Source organism: Anser cygnoides, chromosome 1, assembly GCF_040182565.1.
Source record: "Anser cygnoides isolate HZ-2024a breed goose chromosome 1, Taihu_goose_T2T_genome, whole genome shotgun sequence".
Classification (NCBI taxonomy): Eukaryota; Metazoa; Chordata; class Aves; order Anseriformes; family Anatidae; genus Anser; species Anser cygnoides.
In genome coordinates this window covers 181,432,282-181,441,312 of record NC_089873.1, presented here as the reverse complement: position 1 = coordinate 181,441,312, position 9,031 = coordinate 181,432,282, and the positions used below count along the sequence as shown (strand labels likewise).

Below are 9,031 nucleotides of genomic sequence, written 5' to 3'. Positions count from 1 at the left end.
ACATTATCTGGGCTCCTCTGGAAAAGTATGAAAAAAGATGAGATCAAAGGTAGTTACACCAACATCCTTAAACCATATTTATACATAACACTTCTCATTCTGCTTTTAGAAGTAGATGAGGATGGGAAACGATTCAAAAACTTCTCTGAAATGAGCAAGAGCCCTCTGCATGGGCACACAGCTGTAGGGACACCAGCAGCAGGATGGGGAAATGCTCCAAAAGATGTAGACAAAGGGCTGTAAGCGGAGCTGTTGTAAAGCCCTTGCAAGTTAAAGATGTTAGGGAAGACATCCAGACATGTGGGCACAGGGAGTGCCTGGTGTCAGATGAGATCCTCAGTTATGAACAGAGGGAACCTGCAAGGACAGTCCAAGGAAAAGGGGGCTGAGCTTCCAGCAAAGAGAAACTAAAAGAAGATCTGTGTAAAATCTCTTCTCCGTTTTATATTGCATTCCGGGCGCAAGAGAGAGACGGAGCGTGCATTTCACTTACCTTTTAGTACTGCTTTTCATTTTTTTCCTATTATGTCTCAAGCATACTCTTGCGCAACGAGCTAAAGTAGGCCTTGGAAACAAGGCTCCTTACCCTCTGCGTGCACCTCAGCTGCACAGAAAAAAGCAAAGCAGTTCCTTGAGGCTAGGATTCATTGATGTTTTCTAACTCCTGCAGCTGTCATAAAGGTTCAGCAGCAGCCTTATTTCACCAGAAGATTTGGGTGTGATAAATTATCCCCAGGGAGCGTGTAAGAGCTCTGCAGGCCCTACGCACACGGTCTGGGTTTTGTGGGTAGGAGAGAGAAGCAGGTAACAGAGGAAGACGTCTTTCCCTTACCATTTTTGACCAGTCAAGCTCTCTTTGCACCATTAGAGAAGGATAAAAGAGATGTGCTTGGATTGCTGGAGTGAAAGTGTGTAATCCAGAAGAGCCCCAGGGGAAGCAGACTGCAGCTTGGCTCCAGCATGGAGAAGCCTCACCCAACTTTATGGTCTTGGCATCGTGCAGGAGCAAGAAGCTCCCGCGTGTACCACCACCACCACCCTGTCTCTGCAGGGGGACACGTAACACCGGGCCAAAACCATCTGCAGCATTTCCTTTCGGTGCATCCTTCGCTTCCCGTCACACCCAGCTCTCCTCCAGAGCCCTGACTTTCTAGGTTTCTCGTCCCCTTGAACATCTGCGTTTCAGCTGCTTTTTCCCCAGTTGTATTATGTTTCATTTTCTGAGTGAATGTCACTTTGTTATTTTTCAGCTGGTATGTGCAGGCTCTTTCTATCCCCACTGGTGTTTGCAGCAGTATTGTCTGTGCATCTTAATAAAGCAGAGAGCAGGCGATCAAAGACAGGCACTGGGGTTTTGGGGAACCCAAGCCTCTGCTGAGCCACAGAAACGGGAAGGCGAACGCCCTGTCCGCAGCCTCAGAGGCGGATTTGGAGTCCGATGGCGCCGAGAGTGTTTGAGCTGATGTTTTGCCTGATCTGCAAGGATAAGGTTTTAATCTGAAAAGAAAACAATAGCAATGATGACCCCCTCCCCCCCATCCCCCCCGGCCCTGACTGTTTGTATAAACGCATGGCAGAAAAGACAAAAAGCAACACAGATGGAAGAGGAGCAGCCATCCCTCTTAAAAGTGCAATTGGCATTTCGGATGCTGCTTTTGCTTTTAGATTTGTGGGGTTTGGAAACGAATGCGTGTTCCTTGATGCCATAAAAGATTGCTTTGCTGAGTGGGTCAGTTTGATGGTGTCCTTCAGACAGGCACAGCATGAAGGAGTTACACCCCCAGCCTGGCATTGCTCTGGGCATGGAGAGCTGGACCCCAGAGCAGACAGCAGCCCTGGGCTCTCCCTGGGGCCACCAGCATCTCTCCAGCATGTGCTGGCGTCTGGGAGGATGCTCGGAGGTTGGCTGAAGCGTATTTTTAGGGGTAGGTTCAGACTGGGACAGCCTGGCATTCCCTCTGAACGGGGATCCTTCTTTCCCTTTGGGGAGGACTGTTTTTCCCATCCCCATTTCAAAGTGCATGTCCTGATTATCGTGGACTTGGAAACAGCAGTTAGAGGGTGGCTTTTAAAGCTGCACTGGTGCATCTCTTTAAAAGACATTCCTTCCCCCCTTCCCTCCTCACCTTTCACATCTTTCTTGGCTGGCTTCAGGGTGAATGGTCAAGGGCAAACACGATTTCACAGGCTGGGTATTACGTATGGTAGGCTGGAGGGCAACAGCTTCCCAAAGCAAGTATAAATATGGAAGATCTCGTGGGAAAAGAAAGGAGAGTGCACATATAGCCAAACGGAAAGCTAGAATGAATGGAGAATGAAGCACTGGGGGTGGTTTCCTTACGGCTACGGAGTACTTGTTTAGTTTAAGACAAAAGGTATTATTCTAAAATGCATTAGTTAGCGTGTTCTAACCAGTACCTTTTAACATTCATATTAAAGAATATTTTTAATTGTAATATATTATCATATATTTAAAGGTACAGCTCAGACTGAAGTGAAGGCTAATTAGGAGGCGACTTTGCTCTAGCTGGATAATGGCTGCTGAAATAGTTTCCCTTGCCTGGACGAAGGGCACGAGTCCATGGATGGAAGCAGTTTGTAAGAGCTGATCAAGTTGCCCTTCACCACCTGACCTGCAACACTGGTTGAGTGCCTACTCTGAGCTCATCAAGACGTCGGACTCACGTGGTTTTCCCAGGGGGACCCTCATGGAAAGTCTTAGCCACGGATTGTGCTGAGATGTATGAGACAAGTAGTAGCTGTGGCCCTGTTAGGCACTTTCAGAAGAGGATCTGCCTGATTTATGTGCCCCAGGAACGTCTCTTGATGCCATGAGGTCTGGGATCTGGATCACTCATCAGTCCTTTTATCCTTTAGGATCACAGCTTCTACGTGAGGCACTTCTGATAGGGAGTCTGAATAAAGCCCCTTTCTCTATCTAATCTGACCGGGCTGATGTAATGCACGATACGAGCCAGCATCCTCAAGAGATAGGAATCTAGGAGCTGCTTATGTGGCTAAGCCTTATACCAGACACTGCCTGGTAATGTCAATTGGATGAGGGAATTAACCAGAGGAACAGTCAAGGCTCTTTGATTAAGGGATTGCATCAATTGTCATAAGATATGTTTGCAATAAAGATCTGTGGTTCCTGCTAGTAGGTCGGTATCAGTTGTGGCTAAGAACACTATCTTGCCATCTGTTCTTGGCAGGAATTGTACAATCCTTTCTTTCAAGTCGCAGATATTATTACACTTACTCAGCCTTTGTCAGCTCAGGACTTGACCATCATAATGCTCTCTGCAGGATGCTGCTTGCTGCGACCATCTGGAAAATGAAGCCAGATCAGTATACAGCTGCTTGCTTATTCAGTAGCATTTCATACCGCAAATGTCTTACACATCTGCCTTATCGTCTGTCCAAGCTATTCATTCGAGGGTGTGGTAGGAGCTGTTGCTTTGAATCTACACAATGCTGTGCGTGCACACACAAAACCATGCTACAGGAACATGGAGTTGCAAAGTGGGGTACACCCAGGAAGAGCCCGTAGGAAAGTGGACTCTGAAATCTCTTCATTGACTGTGTGATCACTTACGAAGGAGTATTCACACCTCCCATCTTAGGTTACACGGGCACGACCTCTCCCTGCTGACTTGATTTCTAACTTCTTCCTCTCAATGGCCCCAAAGTCAGATCGCTGTGACATCCTCCAGCCACTGCCAATACCCTGTCCCCGCACCAGTCACCCAGCCTTGCCTCTTTGCTAGCACACAAAGGATGGTGCCCACCAAGTGAACAGCTGCCCAGTGTGTGGTTTTCCATCCCGCTCAATGCATAGCCCAACACCCCATTGACCATACACCATCCAAGTTGTTTTCAGAGGTAGGTCTGTTCCTTTCCTCGTGTCGTTCTGTGTCACTCATCATATTGATCCATTTACTGTCAGAGTCCCATCTGTGGGTGGGAAGGTGGCTAAGGAGCCGCCCAGGAGCTTCTCAAGGGGAGGAAGGCAGAGACCTTCCAGAAGAACAGAGGCTGTGACTGGAGCAAGGCCAGCGGCCCTGCAGGCTGGGGTGGTGCAGAGACCGCACCAAGGACTGGGAGGAGAGGCCAGGCCAAGGGTAAAGAGCTCACAAGCTGGCGTATAGCAAAGGCTGGAAAGGTTAAGAGACTGGGACAAGAACCCGGGGATTAGAAAAGAAACAAAACAGGGAGCTGAGAGAGGCTGGAACACGTTCTCCACCAGGCCCTGGGACTAAACCCATCCTGGCACTCCGCTGTCGGTAGGACACAGCCACGGAGCACACCCACGAGCTGTGCTATCACCATCGTCCTCACCACATCCAGGTCCAAGGACTGGATAGCTACCTTCTGCTGCTATCAATTACTCCTCAGATCCAGTGTCTGAGTCACTTCAAGTCTTGGAGGATCGATCTACCACAGGCTGCAACTGTCCTGCTGGCTTTTCAAAGCAGATCTTACTGGTAGAGACAAGGTGGAAGCCAAAATCCAACTCACGGTGGAAAAATCTGTGAATCTACGGCCATACCAAACACCATATTTTCCCAATTAGTGCTCATGCAAGTTGTAGCAGCGATGAACAAGTAGCTTTTCTGTATGCAGTTACAACTGCATAAGGAAACCACGCTGCCTATTTGCACAGCCAGTTAGCTGCATAACTGGTCTTTTGTGCACAAAGTCTCTGATTCAGCAAGTTCTTTAATCATGTGTCCTACTTTAAGCATGTCTCTGAAAATCGGGCCTTACAGCACGTATCTCTGTAAAATCAATTTTTACAACAATTTACAACTACTTCTGTCGTTTTAGCCCTCGCGTTGGATTTGTCTAAACTTTTGTGCCTGAAGCAAAGCACCGAGCAAACAGAACAGTTCATATAAATGAGTAGGTTCATCAAACAATTATTTTTTTTTTATGGCTTAAATTGATGCTATCATCATTTTCCATTTTTTCTGCATTATTACCCCACAAGGAAGAACTACCACCATAAAAAAAATATCTGCTGCTAAGGCTCCTTGGGGTTTTTAACCTCCTTTTGGTTAATGGGATTCAGAAAAAGACACATTTTATGGGATCTGTATGTGTCTTTTCTCAGGCTCTGTTAGCTGTATGAATATACCCTTTGCACTTTTGAAGCACGCTAAACCTGCATGATCCCACGCGGGCTATCACGCACTACCTCCAACCACACAGCAAGAAATTTGCCCAACTAACAGCAATTTATACCTAGTTAACATGCGTAGTACGAGGTTAGTTATTTGATTCTGTCTGCTGAGAAACAAGAAAAAATACCTGCTATTATTCTAGCAGTTTTTCTGCACATTTTCAGCCATTACTGATAATATCTTTTTTTTTTTTTTTTTTTTTTGACTGGAGTTATCTAAAATACATCCTGCCCTCCTACTCCTCGTTATGCGCATCAACGTCTTCCTTGCTGCCTTCCCCAGAGAGGACTGGCTGTACCTGGGTATCAAGGAGCACGTTCTCATGTCTCGGGAAGTTTTTGGAGGCAGCCAGTGTGTGAGTCCCGTGGTGGCTCACAGAGGATGTGTATGCCAGGTGTGAAGGAAAGAAACGGTGACCTCTCTTTTTGTCGTCAGAAACTTTACAGATCTGTCCACGGAAAGCCAGTTTGGGGAAAGAGAATAACCTCTGCATTCTCTAGGCTGCAGCCTGAATAGGCAGACAAGGAGGAAACCACTGTCAATAAATGCAAAGCTAAAAATAGGCAGACCAAAAGCCTCAGCAGAGCTCTGGAAAAAATCTGAAGGTGGAAGTAAGAGTTATTTATAAGGTTGGGAACTGAGAGGGGAGAAAGAGGTCACACGAAGACTTTATTTACATAGTTTGGGTTCCAGAAATTACTTTCCAGTGCACACAGCATCATTAGGAAGTGTTTCTGCTCAAGTCCTGAGTTCTGGCTACTTTTATGCCTACACAACGTGCTGTGCCATGCCAGGAGCAGGTTTCTGTGCGCTCTCGGGATGCAAGAGGGCCTGGACTTGGGAGCTGCGACTCCACTTTTCAGAACAGAGAGTTTACTTGCAGATAAATAATGTGCAAAAGTGCTTTTTTTGGAGTCTGAAAGCAGGTTAAGCTGCCTCCATAGGCATGGTCTTAGATGGTAGGTTGGTATGGTCCTGGGTGATAGGTTCATTGGTAAACAGATAGATAGAAAGACGGATAGATGCATGCCCAGGGGTGGAGTGATTTCTTCTGACCTGAGCTGCAAAGAAGTGATTTTTCTAAGTGAGTTATCCAGGGGGTATACAGATATCTCCATGGAGAGCAGGTGAGCTTGGACAATGAGCACTGACTTAGGCCATGGGCACTTCAGCAAGTGGTGCAGTGCATGAGGAGCAGATTGCGAAAGGCAGAAGAGGTGCTGAAAATTTGACATTTACTGGCAGGGGTCACTTCGGTCTTGCTCTAGTCTCATCCCATTTGCACACAGGTGTGTCCCCAGGGCCCATCTTTTTGTTTAGCTTCATCCAGCTGGTGCCCCTGAGACAACTCCGTTGTGTGTACCATAGCATGGTCAGTGGGGATGACAGGGGGATGTATTTCAGAAGCACTGAAAATGCAGAAGCTTCTGAAATGCAGAAGCACTCTCCCAGCACAAACACATACTGTGTTGTGGACATATCCTGACACGAGTAATTTTTGTACAACTAAAATAGTTACCATGATATTTGCCCCTTACTTGGAGTAGTCCAGTGCAAATGTGAGGTCTGAGACAAGAGCAAGAAAATCAATCTCATTTACACATCTGAAACTTGACAAATGCATAGGTTTTCCCCTCGCGTGTTCAAAGGCAATATAGGGAACATTTATTTCACAAGAAATCACCTGTATTTTTTCTATTTTCGCTGTTACAGGTAACTAAAATAGTTGGATATCTTTCTTGGGGCAGATAATTGGCATGAAAAAAAATCTGCATTGTACCTCCTGTTACAATTTTATTTAATGAGAAGTCTCGGGCAAGCTTAATAACAGATGGATCTTCCAGCCTAATGTAATGCAATAGAATATAAATGACCAGTAAGAGTGCATTTAAATAAACATCTCCTCTTGGGTATATATTACATTGACTATTTACATTAATTATGACTTTAATTGTGAGAGATCGCTAGTTAATTTCATGAGGAATTTAATCTAGTTTGCCGTACGTGAGGAAGAAGGACAGCAGTTACGTTTGAGTGGAGCTGCTCGGCAGGGGAAGGATGCCCTGGAGAAGCTGGCCGTGCAGGTGAGCATTAGAAGGAAAATCTGTGAGGACCAGCACCTTTTCTCCTTGCCCAGCTCCTGGATGAAATCACGGAGAGCATCCCATGGGGGAAGACTAACATCTCACCGGCCTGATCAGCAGCTTGTTTAGCAGTCTTCTCGCGTATCAGAAGGACCCGCTGACTTTTGGAGTGCACAGGATAAATAACTGATACCTCAGGAAGGGGACTGTAAGGTCTGATGGGAATTGTCCTCTCTGGAGGGGATGGTCCTCTGCAATGCCAGACTCTATGCAGTTCCGCTGCTAAGTGCTTTGGCTAGGGCGTAATGGGGGAGTTACCCATATGTCAATATTTTAATATACCATTTTACTCTCCGCTCTTCATTAAACCCTTATAGGGTCCAAAAAATCACGTCTACCTGGTCGCCACTGCACTTGGCAGAGCTCTCTCTCCCAGGCACCTGCTTGTGAGGCTCGTTCTTGGAGAGGGTCTCCTGATTTTGCTGCTGGAACAAAACAGCTCTTGGAAAGCGTCTGTGCGGGCAAGAAGGACCCCGTAGAGGCCACTTCCAGCTCCGCTGCGAAGCTCCTTGGACTTTTCAGTGTTTGGGAATGGAGAGCCCGGTTGCCTAGCAGTGGCAGATGAAAGCCTGGATCACAGAGGCTTTATCTGTGTTCGCCTGGAGAGGGAAATATTTATGTGACAATAATCTGCGAATACCGCACACGCTGCGGGGAACAGCTGTGAACCGGCAGGGAATAACACAGGGCAGAAGCACCCCAAACCACCATCTCGGGGGGCAGAACGGCTGCGGCCCCTCTTGCTCTCATCTCAGCAGCTTGGTGACCTGGCTGAGGCACCTCGCCTGCAGCTCTTCCCCAAGAAAACCACCCTGGTCACCAGCTCCACCTGGGCCCAGCCAGGAGCATGCCCCAGGGCTTGGCCCCGCGTGCCATGCGAGCCTCAGACCCGCTTCGGTCCGCGGCAGAGGCGTCTGCAGGGGCAACAAGGGTCAGGCCCGTCCCGTGAACCACTAATGAGCAAACCGGCGAGGGGAGGGGGTGATTTTGGCCTCCTCCCGCGCCACGTAACTAGATACGACGATAAAGTTGACAAGGTCGTTCCTTCTTTTGGCGGTGACCCGGTCAGCCCCGAGTCACGGCTCTTTCCACTGGCAGCCGGTGCGGGAGGGAGAGCCGGGTTAAATCCCTGCATGTGCCCCGTGTCAGTCACGGATGGGGCCGGGAGAGGCCAAGAGCTCCTTCACACCACGTCCCCTGCAAGACATCATCGTTAGCAACGCCTGGGTGAACTCCAGAAGGAGTCTGAATGCAAGGTTTGGGATATGTGAAGACGTACTTAAAAAACAGTCCCTTGGCAGGGAACCGAGCCTCTCCTGAGACACTGCCCAACACCCTCATGATGATATTAATCGCCGTTCCCATCTCAGCTATTCTGTCTGGGATCAGGATTTAGCCTGCCATGGAGCATGTTTGCATTTCATAATCTGCCTCTGAATTCTAACAATAATCCACTATAACCGCTGTAATAGACTCTTCAAATTAATATGCTGTTTAACAGGAAAATGAAGTTCTAGAAATGTATTGCAAAATTAGAATTACCCACAAAATGAAATAATTTTGACATGACATATCTGGCTGTAAATTTGCCTTGCAACAGAAATATTCATAATTACAGTAATTTGCAGCTCAGCCTCTTACTGTAGTTATATGATCCCGTAATTGCTGAGTTGTCTGCAAAGCGCTGGTTGTGCTAGCTCAACC

The 9,031-nt window shown here is 47.4% G+C and overlaps 1 long non-coding RNA gene across 1 annotated transcript; it reads right to left on the bottom strand.

Annotated features, from left to right (window-relative positions):
* Window positions 1-212: 212 nt before the first annotated feature.
* LOC106035002 (uncharacterized) lies at window positions 213-8,545 on the bottom strand. Its single transcript, XR_001206463.3, has 4 exons — window positions 7,666-8,545; window positions 3,260-3,327; window positions 2,127-2,253; window positions 213-1,476 (listed from the first exon to the last, which is right to left on the bottom strand). It is a non-coding gene; the product is annotated as an uncharacterized lncRNA (long non-coding RNA).
* Window positions 8,546-9,031: the final 486 nt, after the last annotated feature.